Source organism: Anser cygnoides, chromosome 1, assembly GCF_040182565.1.
Source record: "Anser cygnoides isolate HZ-2024a breed goose chromosome 1, Taihu_goose_T2T_genome, whole genome shotgun sequence".
Lineage (NCBI taxonomy): Eukaryota > Metazoa > Chordata > Aves > Anseriformes > Anatidae > Anser > Anser cygnoides.
The window spans coordinates 207,183,375-207,203,350 of NC_089873.1; the positions used below are offsets into that span (position 1 = coordinate 207,183,375).

A 19,976-nucleotide genomic window follows, 5' to 3' on the forward strand; every position below is an offset into this window, starting at 1 on the left:
AAGTTATAAAAAAAGGAAATCTATCCAACACCTGGTTTAGGAATAAATGGTAAAAAGAAAGATGTAGCTATGTGTTTCAAGTATAAATCAAATATCACTGCCTCAGCCTGTTTCAAGGGTGTGCAAGTTATTGGGCTGACAAAATAATGCAAAAATTGTTTCTAAAAATATATATTATATATATTTTTTCTAGCTGCAGAATGGCCACTTGAGCTGTCTGGTGGCACGTAAACAGCAGGAAAAAAATAAATGCTCTCTGTAATCAATGCAATGATTTAAACTGATACTACATTCACCCTCCATCCAAAGCCTAGGTAGAGGTAGAGAAAAGGCCATAAACCAGTGAGGGTTGAGACACATGAACAATTTTGTGAAACATTCACATGGAATTCCAAGTGAAGCAGTAAAATTAATTCACAAATTATAGTTAATGCACTATAAGTGCAAGAAATGCTCAAGCAGAATGAAAATGCAGTAAATACAGCTCAGTATGCTTTATAATAAAGAGCTGACACACAAAACAGACTGCTTCAGTGGAGGGCGTGAAGTAGGGGGAAGCATCCCTTCCACTTGTCATATAATATACCCAGATGAAGCACTTAAATAAACATGCCACTCTTCCATTGCATGTCCTCCCACAAAACTGTCAATGAAGCAAGGTGTATGAGTAAAACTGGAAGCCTGGGTGGCAAAGGAAAGATCTTCATTTTCTTTATGCATCCTTTTATTTATACAAAAAGATGGCAAGGAAAAGGCTTTGATTCAGAAACCTGTTACTGTTGGTCAAGATCAACAGTGCCTTTACTCAAGTATAGTATGGAAAGAGAAGCTATGTGAGTTTCCAGGCTCAAAAGCAAGTGTCTCTTACGGACTTGAAATCATTCAGCAATCAATCAACTGGATTTTAGTCTTCTCATGATCTTTATTTTCCACTCCTATTAGTGAGATTATTATTTATGTCCATTCCCCAACCCTATCTTTTGGCATTTTTGCTTCAACTATAAAAAGGCTTGGGAGGACTGAAAAGTCTTTGGAGGGGATGGAACATATTTAGCACAAAAGAGATACCATGTGCCTTGTCCCTGCAACATGTAAAAAGATACAAAAAAAAAAAATGTTTGGAAAGGAGAATTAGTTTTTTTTTTTTTTTTTTTTTTTGGGGGGGGGGTGGGTTGAGGAAATCCATACAGACAAAGCTAATTAATTTTAGATATAGATATATATTTTAATTTATTTTTTTTTCCCACCTCTATGCTGGTCAGTGAACTTAGGAAGGGAAATAAGAGCTGGTCAAACGTGTTTTTATATATACACTTTACGTATTCATGGCACATATTTCCATATTTATATTTATGTCCAGGGTCCATCTAGGGAGTCATGTCGAAAGCAGAAGATAGACCTGCAGCATAGGCCATAGGTCCGTTCAGGAGATGGAACCAGAGACATGACTGAAGATAGGTTCCCTACAACATAGGTCTAAAGTCCAGCCAGGACAGGGTGTGGTGGTTTTACCGTGCTAAGCAGCTGAACTCCACCACAACCGCTCTCTCACTCCCCCTCCTTAGAAGAGGAGGGGAAGAAGTAAAGGAAAGAACAACTCATGGGTTGAGAAAAGGATAATTTAATTAAAGGGAAAAAAATAATTATTAAGGAAAGATTATTATTAATTAAACAATTTAACTAAAGGGGAAAAGAGAAAGGGGAAAAGGGAGGGGAAAAGGGAAAACAAAACAAAACAAGTAAAGGCTGTGTGGAAGTGCAGAGGAAAGAAATTGCACTCTACTTCCCGCAAATGAGTGATGCTTAACCACGTCCTTGAAGCAGGGCCTCAACGCACCTAGCCGGTGTTCGGGAGGACAGACGTTTTCGCTACGAGAGCCCACCCCTCCCCTCTTCTTCCTTTTTCCACCTTTTCTTGCTGAGTGTGACATCATATGGTATGGAATATCCCTTTGGTTGGTTTAGGTCAGCTGCCCTGATGATGTTTCTTTTCTCACATTTTTGCCCACCCCCTAGGAGGGTTAGAGAGAGTCCTGATGCTGTGCCAGCACTGCTCAGCAGCAGACACAACACTGGTGTGATACCACTGCTGTTCTAGCTACAAGTGCAGAGCACTGTATGGGCTGCTGCAGGGAAAGTTAACATCCCAGCCAGAGCCAGTACACAGGGCTGAAGACAGGTCCACCTAGAGCATAGCTCAGAAAGGGACTAAGATACCTGCACAAAGAGGGTAGGTGAGAGTCCCAGGTGAGGTTGGTCAGGGCAAGTAAGGCCACATAGTGGTCTCAGGTTCCTGATATAGGCAGGTGATTAATGTATATATAATTAATTATAGATTTATCTATTTTTATTTCATATCAATATGACTCCTCAGAGAACCAAGGTGTCTCTTACTTGGTAGGTAAATTTTATATTCCAAACTAGAGGATAACCTTTTATTTAACATACAACTTTAAATGCATATGTTTGGGAATTGAAAGTTAAGGAGTTTCAGGTGTATGTGTTCTTGTACACCTTCTTGAAGTCATGTAAGAAAAAGTCTCATTTGAAATCTAGTGATTTTAGATTCAGTAATGGGCATTCACAGCTGGGGATTTGGCTGCCTGATGTTTCCTCTAATATTGTTTTAGGAGCTTACAACCTTAATTGAGGTTACCCCTTCTGTGAGTGCGTTGGCATGGAAAATGAAGCATGATTGTTTATATTAAATTTGTAGTAGCAGCTGTTTTCAGAATATATTTGTTGGACTAAAAAATGCTAAATATCTTGATACATATAAACCTGGGATAAGGGATATTTTAAATTTCAGAAAGCAGTAAGAAATTCCAAAATAATGTTAAAAAGATATGGTCTGTATCCCACATTCTCTGTAATCCCAAACAAGCTGGTTATTAACAAGAAGGCTTATTGCTATAATGGTTACTTTCAGGAGTATAATGTAGCTTAACAAATAGATTTGTATCAGTGACATGTGCTAATGGTTGTGTTATTGTCTGAAAATGTGACACTCCTATTAACACATCTTGGTTTAGGTTCCCTAATGAGAATTCAAGTTGATTTTAAAAGACAGTGATAAGAAAGTTATTACATATTAAACAGTTGCCACTTGTTTATTTAGCACATTTACTGAAGATTTATAGCAACAAGGGCTGTTCTCATCTGCTCAAAATTTATCTACTGAATCTTCCAGGGGTGTTTGTTAGCACAGACACGTTTAAACCATATTAACTTTTGGACATGGAATAACCAGATCAGATTAATATAATCAAAAGTCTTTAATCAGTCAGGTTTAAGAAAAGCTTTATAGTCATTGTATCACTCACTGTACTGCTCTGGGTTAGATTTTACTAACAGGCAAACAAGAGCTAAAGAGAATTGTATTTTTAAAGGTGTGCCCAGTGCCTATAATATAAAGCATGATCCATTATGTTAAAGTGTTGGTTCTACTAGCTAGTGTCATACTGTGCTGCATGAATGCATTGTCCTAGTCTGTTTAGGGTGTGCTGGTAAATCATTCTTTTTGCTAAAAGTTTTTGAGCACAAGAGATAGATCTGATTTTCCTTTTACTCCAGTTTTGTATTAATAATCTCTAACACTCTATTTTGGGAGATATTTTCAATTTTTCATTGATAAAATAAATCAAAGATTTGAATACTGATGTTATGAGTTGTTTTATAGGGTATTGCAAACTGGACTTCATAACATATGTTAGTTCTTTCTCAAAAGTTCTAGCTTTCCCCTATCTAAAGTGAATTCTTCATCATACAAGGTATCACAGAGGTATAATTTATGAGTTAAAGCAGCAGAATCTCTTGTATTCTGAAAAAAAAAAAAAAATTATCTGCAGTCTGTTGTTATTCAAAATTGCACCAGACTGCTGATGTCCTTTGCTGCAACCACAACAAAATGACTTCTATTTTGTATAAGCCAAGGAGTGCCTACCAGGAGGCACTCTGAGATATCGTCTTGATACTGGATTTGGAATTCCTATTTCTCTTCACACTTTTCTCAACTTGACTGGACAGACTGTAAGTTCTCTGATGCTCAGTGTTAGTGCTCTTGTTATCTACAAATTCTGTAAGATGATGAGGAACATTCAGTCCTTTAAGACAAGATACTTCCACATGTCCCTCTGATTCTCATTTCAGTGGTTTAATTTCTTCATGTATTCTTGTCAAAGAGGGATCAGAAGAAGGAAAAGCAGTGATAGTGATATCCTTTAACATGTAGCAGAGGATTACTACAACACAATGTCCAGGCAGATGAGAAAAGTATTTCTTAAGTCTAGAGCCCTGAAGTCTGTAATTGGTACAACCCTAAAGAAAGCTGCAAATCTGTATGGTTGGAAACAATAAAAATGCATTCATTTATTCAGATTGAATAAACTAATAGTATATTAGAGAAGATTGTGCATTTTAGCTGTCTGTATTTAAAAATCTGACCTGTTCATTTTGAAACCTAATGCATTTCCCTTTGTATTCTACAGTCAACAAGTATAAAAACTTGATTTCACTTTACAAATGTTTTCATAAACACGAACTCATTCCTGAGTATGTTCTGGCAAAACCATAGTCCTGGCTTTGAACTTAGCATGCCATGTATTTCTGTACACAGAATGAACTGATCACATAGGAACAAACACAGTATCTCATATAAACTGAGGTGGGATTTGTGTGAAAGCTACTGAATACATTGGGACCATATCTAATGTTCAGGAGAACAGATTTATTTATTTATTTATTTATTTTTTAGAGAATGACAAAGCTCATGAGCCTCTCTTTACGCATCTGAAGCTTTTGGTTAGCAGTGTTGTGGAGGCTGTGTATACAGGTACCAAAATGCCAGCACGATGAATAACAGAAATTATCTTCAGCATCAACAGCTGAGTAATATAGGATGGTAGGACAACTGCTTAATAATCCTATCAGAGAGGAAGGAAATAAGATTGTGGGCACAAAGCTTCATCTGCTTGTTGTTACGCAAGGTAGAGTGATGTGTAGTGCCAAGCTCTGAAATAATGTTGGTAGCTGGCTGTCACATCCTTCCACCAGCCCCATCCAGCAAATTTGCTTATTTTTCATGTGCACATTCACAAATACTCTTCCCTTCTTGAGTGACCGACCAACTGTGTAACATTATTTTCTTCCACTCACTAATAATGAGTCAAAGGCACAGTTTAGCCTCCAGAAAGAACATGAGAAAACAAGCTTCCTAATGACGGGAGATGGATCTACATTTATTTCTATTATATCATTAGAATTAATTATAATCCATGCCAGAGACCTAGGAGATGTGTATCTCAAGCTGTCAGTTATCTTTATAGCTGGCCTTACTTCTCATGAAGAAAATCCTAAAACCTCTTGTTTCCCAGACTTTGAGAGAGAGCAACAAAGGATCTCTTAATAACAGACCTATTTCTCTTACGTCTCCCCATGTATTCTCTGCTGGCACCACCTGAAGCCAAAATACAGGGGAAGGCATATCTCTGATCTTGTGCTGTAACTCACCCATGCTACATACTCTCTGCAGCACAGCCAGCACCTTTCCCATTATTGCTGGAGCATAATCGGGTTAACCCCAAAGAAAGAACATGCTTTATAGCATGCGTAGTGCCAACAAAACATAAAGAGCTGTAGAGGTGAAAGCCACCGACTGACTGTGGTCGAGTCTCTTGCTTGTGTCTGCAGATTTCACACCATGGGAGTGCAGCATCAAGCTGTGCTACATGCATGACCTTCATTTCTGCGGAATATAAGGGATTAAAGGACAATCATCAACACTTTGTCCTGTGTTTTACCTTGTCAAGGTAGCTTGTAGAAGGGGATTTATCTGCATCTCTGCACTGGTGTGGATTAATTGGGAGCTGTGCTGAATTTTCCCTGTAGCGTGTGTTGTTATCTCAAAGTGATCATAATAACAAGAATGTATGGTAGAAATGCTAAATGTTACCGAAGGCAGATATTCCACTTTGTGGAATAATGTGCTTGCTGGTGCACTGGCTCTGGGTTGCTCTGGCACATGATCCAGCCTGCACCAGGAAAAGCCAGTGCCAAGAAACTTTCTGCCTCTTTGGAGAAAACTTCCCTATGGGTAGCTGTAACACTGACAATACCGCTCAACCTCGCAGTTAAATACAAGGTTAGCTGGGTATATTTTGCTGCATCCTAATTTCACATAATAGATGAAAAACATTTCTGACTTATGGTACCCATCATACTGTAAAGAAATATTTGTGGTGCTTTGCCCTTTGTTCAACTAGAATGACCTTCATTTGGACATTATAGTCATAGTGGGAGAAGGAACTGGAGATGATGTGGCCTTTAGGAAATGCTTTAAAAATGTTTGTCTAGGTGCTATATGAAGTATCCTGTCATTTCTTTAAGGTTCAACATGTCCCTGTCACTTTTACGTATATCCTCTTGTCTTTCACTTCCAACTTCACTTTATACTTCACTTTCACTTCCATATTCTAAGTAAGTTTTGTCTCAGCAAAATAAAGAATAAGCAAAGATAAAAATTCCCAAAGTTATTAAAATTAAATCAAGATGTACAAAACAGTAATGCGATCTTACAGACATTTAAATTTCACTTTTTTTTTTTTTTGTATAGGTCTTTATTCATATGAACAGGATTGATACAGATTGACTATTTTTAATTGTTTTCTTATAACTATAAAAAAACATTTGTGTAGATTTCTCAGACTTTTGGTACTTAACGGACTTTGTATTTATTGTTTCATGTGATGCATTCAGGCCTGTCTTATCTGCTGCCCAAATCAGTCTTTTCCTTGATGACGTGTCTCTTTCTTTTAATATGATTGCCATTTAAAAATAAATAAATAAGTAAAAAAAATCTGTGCTTTCTGATATTAGTGTGTGTTTAAATTGAAGCTGTTTTTGTTTATTTGTTTGTTTAGTTTTGTTTGTTTGTTTTTCCTTCTCTATTACATAGGAAATTGAGTTAGTTATCTGTGTAGATGTGTGGTGGCTATTGGTACACTTTTGTATTTTATATGGTTACCTACTCATCTTCAGATAGCTTTATGCATTTATAAATTGGAGGGAGGGGGCTCATCTCTCTTATCACTGCTGCCCTTTGCTCTTTGCTGTGCAGTCTTGTCTCATGACTTACACATGAGCTACTCATTCACCTACACACTCACAGATCAGAACAAAAATTCCAAAATGTCAAAATGTCACTGGAGAAAGAGCAGGAAAACCTGTCAAGTACTGTCTAAGACACTGATGACAACTATGACTTACAGCCTCTGGTGTTCTGACACAATGGTATAAAATAAAGATACTGTAGATGATGGACATAGAGCCTTATGTTGCTGTAAATTCAGTAGTTTTTTTTTTTTTTTTTTTAAACCTTATGTGAGGATGCTTGGGCATAATGGCTATAAAAACACTGACAGAGAAAAGAGAATGTTTTCAATTTGCTTTTCATTCACTGTATGCAGATGAATAATGCACGGACCAACGGATCACCACTTTGACTTCCTCACACAGACTTATGGTGTGCAAAATCAACATTGGCTAACACTATTTTCTAGCGTAGTCATAAGCATATATTTGTCATTGTCTCCCACTGAAGAATTCAGCTCAACACTCTTTCCAAGTTACACTTTCAGTAGGGAACAATTATTACTGGCAAATTCTAATACACTACTCTGTGAAACCTTATTTGTTGCATAACTTTATGGCCAAACATGAAAAAGAAGTTGCTTTTTGCAGTCTGTCTTTTCTTTAACTTTCTGTGACAGGGACATTGTTCTATCTTATTCTGGTCTATAGGGAACATGTTTATCGTTCGGTTTCTTTGCATGATATTCCCTTTCCAATTATTACAAGCAAATGTAATAGCTAGTTTTTCAGGTCACCTTGTCTCTTGAGCATGGTTCTTATAGTTTAGGAGTTGGGAAAGCAGTTAGAGAGACAAACAAACTGATCTGGTTTTTTTATTACTGCATAATATGTTTTCTTGAAGCATCAAGGACTTTGTTTCCAAGATAGACATAAGCATATTTTTGCTATCGTCTGCCATTGATTTTCCCAGCAAAGCATTGGTTACTTAGTTCCTCACTGTCTTCAAAATACATGTGGAGTTCATCTGTCCTAATGTCAGGATCAAGATTCAGCTGTCTGTACACAAGTTTTTAGTAGTTTTTAGTAGTTTTTAGTTTACCCTGAAATATCTGAGACATCTTCTTGGGCTCACAGATATAAGAAAGGAGATTTGTATTCCACTGGAACACTATCTGAAAGCCAAGTTCACGTAGTTCACGTAGAGATATATGAACTGTGATATCTGAATATGGAGCTGAATCCCACCCTGAAAGCTAGATGAGGTCAATCCTACCTTTTGAAGCAATTTAATGGGAGCTTTTAGCCAATTATGTCTCATAACTGCACCATAATACTAGAGAGAGTTTGTAAGACAAAGCAGATCTTTTCATTCTGGTGTAGGGGTTCCATTTCTCGTGCAATGTTTGATATCATTTAATATTATTTTCATGGTTAGGACTTCTGCACACTAGTTATACACTGGAAAAAAAAAAAAAAACAAGCATTAAGCACAGACTTTCAGATAAAGAACAAGGTAAATGGTGGTGTGAACATCATCACAATTGATAAATCATTTTTCCTAGGTCTAATTGCCTATATGGTCTGTTGATTTGCAAGAGTGTTTGTAGCAGCACCATCTAGGGGCTACAGCTAATAACAGTGCTAACATGCAGGGAAATTTCCAAAACCATTTTTCTGTCTCACTGCCACAGCTACATAGTTGAATAATATTCGTATGGAATTTTAATATTCTTTGGTCAGTGAGCTTCACTGACTCATTTTATTTTTTTTTCTTTTTCTTTTTTTTTTTTTTTCTGAGAGACAAGAGAAAGAAGAAAGGTTTTGACTTGATTTTTAAATGAAAAATCTTGGTGAAAAGCTGGCTTCTCTGAAAACAACAGGAAAGCTTCCATTGATGTCTATGAGCTAAGATTTTACTTGATTACTTTTCCTATTTAAATACATCCCTTCTTTAATGAAATACATTTACATCTATAAAATCTGAAACAGGCAATTCTAAGGCTTAATCTTTCCCTAGCATCTTTAAACTTGAGTTGAAGATTTGAAAGCAAATCAGAAATAATAACCAGACATTTATTCTTCCTGCACAAGAGATTGCAGAAATACATCTCTCTGTTTTGTCTGTTTCCCTTCCTTTTTAAATACATAAAACTTTTCATTCATTAGTAGCTACTGCCAAGAAGCCCAAAAAACTCCACAAATCCTGGATTTATCTCTGTAGTCTCTAATAAGAAACAATATATATATATATATATATATATATATTGAGTTCTGACCTTCTACTTAAATTTCCAATGAAAGTACAAGTAACTTTAACCATATCAGTAGAATTAAAGTGATAGAATTTTTAGAGTCGGAAAAAATTGTAAGCAGGTATTAGAGTGCAGCTTCAACAATCATCTACGACAATCATTGCTAGTTTTGTTTTTCCCTCCCACCTATCTATTTTGAAGGTCTTAGGTACAGGAATACTCATGATAAAGTGCTTATTGCCAATTATTAAGCCTTTAATGTATTTTTGGAATAAATTACAAATTTATATATAAAGCTAAGATACTGAAAAAAGCCAGGTCACTAGGAAGCTTTGCTTTAACATTATTGTTAGTTTCAATTGGGAAAAAAAATAACATTGGGAGTACTAGTCTACCACACTTTTTTTTTGTTTAAGCATGAACTGAGGAATAGAAATGATAGCACATCAGGGAGGAGGAAGAAAGGAAAAGTGAAGCAGGGGATTGAGGGGCCCATTGAGATGCTCAGGATTGCTATTTAGCAGGTGTGCTCCCAGATTTCATCCTGGACTGCCAGAAGCTCAGTCCTGGACATCATGCACTGATAGCTGCCAAAGCATCATCACTCCATGTTTGATATAGTGGCTGAGAGACTTCTTTGGCATGGGAATTGGCTGAGGAATACCCTGCTCTGCAGTTTGTATGAGGAGTAAATTACTGTCATGATACTTTCTCTGAAAATATCTGCTTAGATAGGAATCCTATTGCAAACATTTCATACTCTTGCTCATCACAGTGAGGTTCTTTAAGTGCATCCAATGAAGGAAGGAAGGAAGAAAGGAAGGAAGGAAGGGATTCTGATTATGAGCTTCCTAAGTGATTTTATTTTTGTTGAAACCAGGCACTGCTTTAGAGCAGGTGGAACATTTATTGTGTTATAAATTGTTGTGCTGTTAAATTCATACTGGTTCTTTTGGGAAACTAAACATACTACTCAACTAGTAGGCAGCTAGATTGCAAAGAAGGGGTCTGGCTTCTGTAGGCTCCATGTGCAGACTCTGTGGGGAGACTGACACTTGTAGGGTGGGATTTAGAACACCTCTAAAGTGACATGGTCTGAACAAATGCATGTGCGCCTTTGGAAAAAAAAAAAAAAAAAACACATCTGCAAATGCTTGAGCATATCACGCTGTCACAAAGTTTCGCATTACAAAGATCCATTCTTACCAGATCTGGCTTTCTACCACTCCCCATTGCAGTGGTTTACCTGTAGTGCTGTGAGTCCCAAACTCACAACACTCACAATATGAGTGTCCATATTGTGGGAAATAGCTGGAGGGGGGGGGGGGGGGGGGGGGGGGGGGACTCTAACTAATTACTACAGTCCTTGAATTTCCTCCCACTGTGCTTGCAGCAGGGATGGTCCTCGCCCTTTGCACCCTGGGGAGATAGAGACACACTCAAAGCCTATTTCATCCTGCATATAAAGGGATAAAGCAAGTAAACAACTTTTATTCTGTGACAAATTATAGGGCCTGAGGCTTCTTTGGACTCAATGTGTTGTCATTCCATTTGTAAGGATTTTGCCTTGGTTGCTCTTAATTTTTGTTCATCATAAATACCATGGTGACTCTTTTCAATGCAAATACACTTCTGTTGTGTTTGATATTTTCGTTGCCTGAAAACTGCATAGCTGAATTTGAATATAAGTATTAGTATGTCACCAAGCAGATTGTTATTTTCCTTTATTTATTGCTTAGCCAAATGTACTTTGTTCTCATGCATTTCACTGTGCATGTCTATACCTACCTACAAGTTATTAGAAAAATCACCTGATAACTTCCCCATTACTAATTGGTCAATATACTTGTGGGAATTTTTATTTATTTATTTATTTATTATTTTCTCAGGGAAATTGAGGAAGCTTTGAATTATTTTTTTTTCTCCAGCATTATACTAATACATCGTTGTCTGTAGAAACACTCCCATCAGGGCAAGAAACAATAGCATGAATACATTTCCTATAGTAAATGAGTGTTTATAGAAACATCTTTACAATACTTGCTTATTTCTTCTAGAAGTATTATCATTTATGTATAATGAAAATTATTAATAGAAAACATGAAGAAAAATACAGCCACAGAAAACACAGCTTTTTTGTGGTTTCTTAAAAGGTTAGCTTTACTTTCCTATCTGCTTCCTGATTATTATTATTATTATATTAAAGATGATAAAAGAGAAGGAGAAAGAATAGTTGTTTAACTGGACTAATGCTTTTACTGAACACATTTCCTTGTAAAATTAGAATCAACATAGAAGTGAAGGTATTTATAACATTACAATGAACTTAAATGTTTTGCATTCTGCACAGTGTACTTAGACTAAATTTCACTGTCTAGATTCAGCTCAGACCATATCCCGATCATGTTACAGACAATATTTTCCTGACCACTTTAATGAAAACTGAATTTGGCTCTCTGCACAGATTCCACTATTTGCATCTGTTTTAATGTAAGAGTTTACCTTTGCACACCCACCTAGCTAACATTTTGTTCCAGAAATTTCTGTTTTTGAATAGAAGATGTTTGTTGTCAATGTTGTGGGAAGGTCTGCAGTCTGTTATAGACCCACTAAGGGGCTCTATGCCATAGGCTTGACAGTCATTGCCTTTTATTATCACCTGCCTTTCCATGTTTACGTGATCTAATTCACATGCTAGTATTGTAAGGCTTTTCAAAAAGTAGAGAGCTGTAAAATGATGCCAAGCTTACTGAATTGGTGTGGAGGTTTATGCCTGACCCACCTACTAGGAAAAAAAAAATATCAAATCCACTTGTCCATTTGAAAAAAACATAAATAAATAAATAAGAAGAATCTTACTGTCCTCAACAACAGCTTTAAAACATGATAAATTCAGAATAAGTACTCAGGTGTGCACGATTAGATATATATTTACGTACTTTGATGAACTGGGATCAAATAGAAAGGGAAGAAAAGAAAGGATTTTCCTTTCTAAAATAGTTAAAATCAAAGGTATATAATGCAGATAAGCCAACATCAAATTTCAGTGGCAGATTAAAAAGACTTCAGAAAATGAAATTGGGTACGTCTTGTTAAAAACCGGGATACAACTTGCCTTGGCGATAATGGGGAATACCATGGGGAAATGGGGAAACAAAACTTGTGAGGGAAGAGTGACGATATAACTCAGTCGTAAATAGGGATATAAGCAATGCTTGAATAATTTATGTGTTCTGCGTGAAAAAGATTTTCCATCTTAGCTGTATAAATTCTCTTTGATCTGCTTTGCTACACATTCACATAGCACAGCTGAAGGTCATTTAAGAGTTATAGGGCAGAACCTTTCCGTTGTGTTAATCACTTACAAGTCTAATTTCATACTACATCAGTCTTTTTTACTTTGGTTTACAGAACCCACTACCATCTCTCTGTAAAGATCTTATAGTCCCAAAAGCTTGCTCACTGTGCACTCAAAACAAGGAACATCTATGAGATCCTCGATAGAGAAGGAAAGCAGAAACAGCAATGTAAAACAAATTTCTGGGCAAGCTGGAAAGTGCTTTAGTTTCTGGTGCCTTTCAGGATACCCTAAGGCATCTCTGAGAATTGCTTAGCTGTAGTAATTCTGACCCTAAAGGCATACGGAAATTAGAAGATTACCCATCATTTTAGCAGTAGAATGGGGAACAGGCTTTTTGTCAGAGTAGTAAAGGTACAAAAAAACCCTGGCTAGCAACCATAAGCATCTGTTTCTGAGATGGAGCTGTGTCAAGTTATGAAGGCTTATAATTACATGAGCAGAAATGTCCCATTCAGTCCTGTCTTCCTTCGTGTAATACTTCAGCCATGTGACTTGTACCTGCAGCCAAAAAAAAGCAAGGTGAAAGACACTACAATCTGGGCTTACATCCCAGATTCTTCCTGAAGTCCATTTTCAATTAACTGTAATGGTCTATATTCTCATAATAAAAATCAAATTTTCACTGCAATTTTGCGATTTTAGTCCTTGGATGTTGGTGACTTCCCCCCCCCCCCCCCCCCCATTATTTCATTGTCTCCATGAATGAATGACAGTCAGAGAGGTTATTCCATAAGGCAAAATTTTAACAAAATATTTGGATAGGAAGGTAAACAGGGATCAATGTACTATATGGTGTGGTAGATAATGTTTTAAAAAATTAGACAATAGATTAGATTTATTCAATGTTCAGTGTTTCAGCATCCAAAATTTGTTCTTTTGTATCTTTACAAGAGGTCTCATTGCAACCTCCCAGCTCTGTGCTTGTTTAATCTTCTATTACTCTTTGGAATTAATTCAAGTGTATAGCATCTCCCATTTAACTAATATAAGCATATATCAATTAGGTGTTGTCAATAATAAGATGTATATCACTACTTCTAGTCATATATCATTGCGTCTGAAGGAAATAAAGGATTTATTGTTAGATCACTACTTTTTCAGACAGAATAAAATACTTCCCAGTGCGTTACTAACCTGCTTTAAGTATTATCAAATAAGCATTTTTCCTTTTGGATCATTCCATGTTCTTTTTTTTTTTTTTTTTCCATATTCAACATTTTTCACTCTTATATGTATATTTTTAAACATTCCTAATATTTTCTTCCTGATACGCCATAACATGCTGACCCCTTCATAACCTAATAGATTCTCAAGTCCTTCTATAATTTTCTTTTTAATTCAGCAAAACGCAGAAATGCAAGCTAAAATCCATCCTTAAACTGCAAAGCAACTTTAAAACTGCTTTTAACTGCACCAATATTTGAAAGTGCACCAATGTTTAATGCTATGAGGAAGAAACATTAGAGGAAAAAAATATACTTTTGATAAAACAATATGTCAATGGGACATTTAACAAATAAATATTATTAGCCTTTCATATTTTTAGATTCTCCTCTCTCAGCTTTTTACAGAGCATTAATTTCTGCTAGGCTATATGATACCATGGAAATCATTGTAATATTTCAGGAAGGCTGTACTAGACTTTTCTGAGTAGATGTTAATTATTCTTTTTATTAGAGTTTGGATTTAGAAATAAAAACCCATAGTGATTTACACTTCTTTGTAATTAGATGTAATGACTTGAATTTCTTTTATATTGTACTGTGGCTTTGCTTTGAAGGAAGAACAATATTTTATACCTAGTGATTTCCAATATTTATAAGTTTTCCTACATTTCCTTGTGAATCTCTCTACTGAAATTTCCCATCACACACACTCTGCTGCCTTCACTGTACTGCCCAACACTATGTAGGTCAAGTAATTTTGCATGAGTTTCTTACTTTCCTTCCATCTCTCTAACTGCAGTTATCTGACAGATCATTTCAAAGTGACCTTGTGAAAGCAAACACATAAAGCAAGGCTAATATATTGCATATATTTAATTATATTATTCAATTTTAGTACAAAATGGGTGATGCGTCTGAGGAAGGTAGAGCACAAACCCAAAGAAGCCAAGGAATTTATGTCAGCAAATCTGACTTTCCAGAGGAGTGAGGTTTCACATCACAAATAGCTATCCCGCCACAAACTCCCAAACCTGTTTTTTGAATACTTTTGCATGTTTATTTCCTTGGGCTCAGGTGGCATTTCTCTGGGTCATCACTAAAAGGTGAGATTGCATAAAGAGAATGGACTACATTTTTATATATGTTGTAAACATATTAATATGCAGCTCAAGAGTAAATTTGGATTTTAACAGCTGTCTGCTATGTGCTTGTTGCAAATAATTCCTTCATGTTGACAGCAGGAATACTCTGGTTTTGAGGACAATCATCCTCCTTCTCCTGGGGCAATGACTAATTAAATGTGTCTCTTTGATCATTCCTCATCCAAGTATTTTCCAGTACTGAAAGATATCTGCACATGGTGTCACCCTGTGCCACCTTTAGCACAGTCACAGTAACCTAAAGAATGAAAATGTGACCCAGAATCCAGTTTATTATCTAGAAGTGTCTCTGAGATTTGATATCAATGCTCTGGTTTTGAAATTTTCACACTTAAAAAATTTAAGATTCAGGACTTAGTTATTATCACTTAAGAAGCTGTGAAACAATGGTCAAATTCACATCTGGATTTAGGTTGACCGGTTGGTCCAGAAGGTTTGAAGTAATAAATGAAATAACTGCTTTGTTTTATGTTTATTTTGCCTATCAGCTGATTTATCAAAATAACATCAACTAGTGAAATGTAATGGCTACAGCCCCAGTTTCAATATAATTTTGTCTTTGCTTCTGTTTATATTATTTTTGTAGACTTTTTTTTTTTTTTCATGCAGTGGCGAATTATTGAAATATATAATGACCCTGCAAGATATTTTCCCTACTGAGTTTATAACCTTTGGTCCTGTATTCCATACTTTCTAGTAGGAAATAGAAATGGAAGGAATAGAAGATTCATAGGAATAGAAATCAAAGCATTGAGCAATAAAACTAGAACTCCATGGCTGAACAGAGAGCAGAGTTATTGGGAAATTATGGGACAGCTGAGACAGAAGCAAAGCTGAACACTGCAAAGGACATTTACACAGATAAATAATATATAATATTTCAAAACTAACATATCCAATCTCAGGTGAAATGCAGATGTTTTTAGCCTATAAAGAGAGAAAAACAAACAAACAAACAAACAAAATTTATTCAGATGTTATAATAGAATTTCAAAATAATAAAATGTTGTCTTATATTTTACTTACAAAATTTCCAAAGTGAATGATGATTGGGAGTTAGTCACAGATTGAGAGCATCATGTCTGGAGAGCCTATCATGGCAAGTGATGGACTAAATCAGTAAATACAATCCAATATGCCAAGCAAAACAAGAAGGTTTAATGAATACAAGGACAGGCTAAGGGAGATAGTTTAGTTTATTCAGCTCTGAGAAGAGAATGAGGAGGAGGAATATAGGTTATAGGCTCAGCTACTTAGTGGAGGACTATCGAGACAACAGAGCCAGGATCTATTTGGAGGTGTATAGTAAAGTACAAGGGGCCATCAAAACAAGCTGCAAAGAGGAGAATTCTGGTTAGACATAAGAAAAAAACATTACAGTAACTGAGCAGAGACCCAGCCCAAAGAAGTTTCACAGTCTTCAGCCTTGCTGATTTTCAAAACTCAACTGGATGAGGCCCCAGGCAAAGTGATTTAACATGTAAGCCATCACATCTTGAGTGGGAAGTTGGACTTGGCAGTCTCCAGAGGTCCCTTCTAATCTGTTTTCTTTACACATGAGAAGGTCTGTGCTAACAACATAACTACATACACGGTTCTTTGCCAATGCCACGTTTGAGCCCCAGCACTACTTAGTTTCCTTTTACAGACACAGCTTATGATTCTGCCAACCTATGACAATCACCAGTAATACACATAATTTAAGCTGAGATACAGCTTTTCAAAAGACATTCATATATATTCCTAAGCAAATAAAAAATAAATAAAACAAAAAAGCAATAATGTGCATGGTGTAAAAAATATATTTAGCCTGCGTCTTTGATAAAATGCATCTATCCAGCCCACACCTCCCATGTACAAGGATGAAGTGACTTCAGGTTGATAGCACCCTCACCCGTTGTAAGAATATTTATGATTGACAAAACCTCATTATGATTTAAACTTCTCAGAATAGATTAAAATTAAAGCTCCATTGGAAGTGTTGAGAGTTCTTTTTACTCAGATTTACACAACACATGGGATCGTTAAATTGCTTTGCTTTGTTATAATCAGTTTCTATTCTTTAGTACACTTCTTACTAAGCTACCTTGCTCACAGATTAATACAGGGTGATGTTGTTGAGCATTTGCCCATAATCTACAAGCATAATCTAAAAACAGAAATCATTTCAATCAGAAGAGAAGTAATTTTGATTCTCTGAAAGCTTCTAAATCATCTATAACTGAAATTTCTTCTTTCAGGATCATTGCTTTTCCCTATTACATGCACTGAAATTAATGTTTGCTGAAAGCAAATAAGAGTAAAATTAAATATTTTCTGATACAAATGATAATTGGGCACTTGTCTGATAAGATGGTTTTATTTAAACAAAATGTACTCACGTAACACTGCATTTCCAATTCTACAATCCTGTAATCTTCAGGCTGCTTCTCTTTTCCAAGTCATCATAATTAAAGGCAGGTGTTCAATTTAGCCACCAGAAGGGATGAGTTAATGGTGTAATTATTAGTTGTAAAAGATTTTTAATTACAATTATAAAGTATTTAGGTGTGTAAAATGCAGGTAGATGCTCATCAGATTTTGTTTTTAAGTACATAAGCACCTATCTCCAATAAAATAAGAAGGAATTCAGCTCCTAAGTAACAAATATGTATTCCTAATAGATGTTTAACATCTTCCTTGGTTACTAATGCAATGGAAAGCATTATAATGTTCTGTAGCATTTTATTCTTTTTTTTTTCCAAACAGAAAACAAAAATAATTATCAAATAATCTGATTTTACCTTGTTATTAAAAATGTTATCCATTTAGTAGACAACAGATTTTTTAAAATTATTTTTTCCTCAGCATACACCTTCTCAGCCACAGGCTGTTTTTCTGCCTTTAGCTTACACTATCATGTTTTACTCCTCATGGATAATTGCCTACTACTTTGTTTATCAAGTTTTATGAATTGATCCCAAATCTGTGTGCAGCATATTATTGACTTTTTTTTTGCTTCAGCACAGCCATGACTGGAACAAAGCCATTAGACTGGATGAACCTTTGATCTGGCCTGTTGTCATGCACTTCTCATGTGCTTAAATACTGTAAAAATTCTTACAAAATCCTACCTTGCATTTTTTGTTTGTTTTTCCTCAGTGTTGTTTTCCAACAGTTTCACTCACAGATTTCTTCACTTTGGTGAAATAAACTCATACTCCAAGCTTCATGGGATATGTTTTAGAAAATTTTGTTATACCTGTATAGCTATAAAGGTTTTAAAAACACTAGTTAAATGCTGAATATGCCTGTGTATAATGCAACTCAGTCATGATTAGGTCATGCAGACAGAAATAGGACAACATTTAACAAAAAAATATAGAGAGACAATAACAGATCTAGCTACCATCCATAAGCCATTTAAAAATAAAAATAATTTTAAAAAATACTTTTAAAAAAAACTAATTTCTTTTTCTTTATATTCTGATACACTCGTCACATTCTGAGACTGTTAAATACAGACATGGAATTCTGTTAAATGGAGATTTTTGCAAAATAGCATGATTTGCAATGGATTCACACATTTTGTCATGGATTCACACATTTTAAAGATCAAGCATTGTTTGTCCCACCTGGTTCCTTCATCTTAGTTGCATCATCCTTCTTTTGTAAATAGAAGAGTTTGCTGCCCTGTGTATGTTCAGCTAACACAGGTAATAAACAGGAAATGGTGTCCTTTCAGACCTCTTCCTTTCACTGCCACTTTTCTTTCTTGTACATTCAGAGGCAGTTTTGTTGATCCAGTAGGAAACCTCTGGGGAGCTTGATTATTTCCTTACCAGTATGACTATGGGCAGAACATGATAATTTAAGCTGTGGTTAGTACATTGGGAACAATTAGTACTTACCTGTGCTTAAATAAGTATTGTTAAACAAAATAATACTTTATAAAGCTAACTTTTTTAATTCAGCCTTTTTCAGGCCAGCAGGAGATAATGATCTAACCAAGTAGCTTTGAAGTAATGGGAACAGAAACATCTAAACAATTCTTAGACTTAGTGAAACGGGTGCTCTCATTCATAATATGTTATAGATAAGAAAAAAGTCATAAATAATAAAAAAGGATTTAATTGGGATGGGAAAAGCAAAAAGGCTACTTCAGTCAAATGTCCATTTAGTTTCTCAGATCTGATCATTATTTCAAAATGTGCATTTTTTTGAATACTTGAATTTTTAAACTGTTCAATTTAGTACTTAAATTCTGTTGCTCTTTCCAGTTTGACCCAAACCAAATAGTTAAATCCATTTATTTATTGGAATTTTTGTCAAAAACAAGAAATGTCATCACACTGTTTTTGTTTGTTTGTTTGTTTGTTTGTTTGTTTCTTCTACTCTTTCTGATTATAGAATCACAGAATGGCTTAGGTTGGAAAGTACATTAAAGATCATCTAGTTCGAACTCCTCTGCTAGGGATTCCTGACAGGGATGCCACCCACTAGACCAGGTTACCCAGGGCCTCATCCAACCTGGTCTTGAACAACTCCAGGGATGGAGCATCCACAGCTTCTCTGGGCAACTTCTTCCAGTGCCTCACCATCCACTGAGCAAAGAATTTTCCCCTAACAACTAATCTAAATTTTTACATTTTTTTTTTTCTACATTGTTCTCAATTCCTATATTTCCTAAATTTTTCTTATATTGTTCAATGGAATAACGATCAAAAAATACCAAAGGATATTGAAACCTATGCCATGTTGCAGTTCTACTTTGTGGTTCACTGATTCAGAAAATTTCTGAGCATTCCAAAATACTTTCTTCTTAATAGAAACTCCCTAAAGGAAATGAAAAAATGATAAAGGGTGTGGGAACTGAACTAGTGTACGGGTTGTGTTAATGTTATAGGGATACATTTTCTGGTGCTCAAGACACAAGGAAATACAAAACCCTTGGATTTGGCTTGCATTA

General features: G+C 35.6%; 1 protein-coding gene and 1 long non-coding RNA gene across 8 annotated transcripts in view; one reads left to right on the forward strand and one right to left on the reverse strand.

The window, feature by feature from the left end:
• The window catches only part of TENM4 (teneurin transmembrane protein 4), a 1,678,763-nt gene that overhangs the window by 598,225 nt on the left and 1,060,562 nt on the right, over positions 1–19,976 (forward strand). The gene's annotated exons all lie outside the window — the stretch shown is intronic.
• LOC106039894 (uncharacterized) lies at positions 6,618–19,158 on the reverse strand. 2 transcript variants are annotated; one of them, XR_007169819.2, is made up of 4 exons: positions 18,643–19,158; positions 18,142–18,277; positions 13,135–13,200; positions 6,618–8,547 (listed from the first exon to the last, which is right to left on the reverse strand). It is a non-coding gene; the product is annotated as an uncharacterized lncRNA (long non-coding RNA). The 2 variants fall into 2 exon arrangements; XR_010828448.1 differs by lacking the exons at positions 18,142–18,277; positions 18,643–19,158 and adding an exon at positions 16,055–16,356.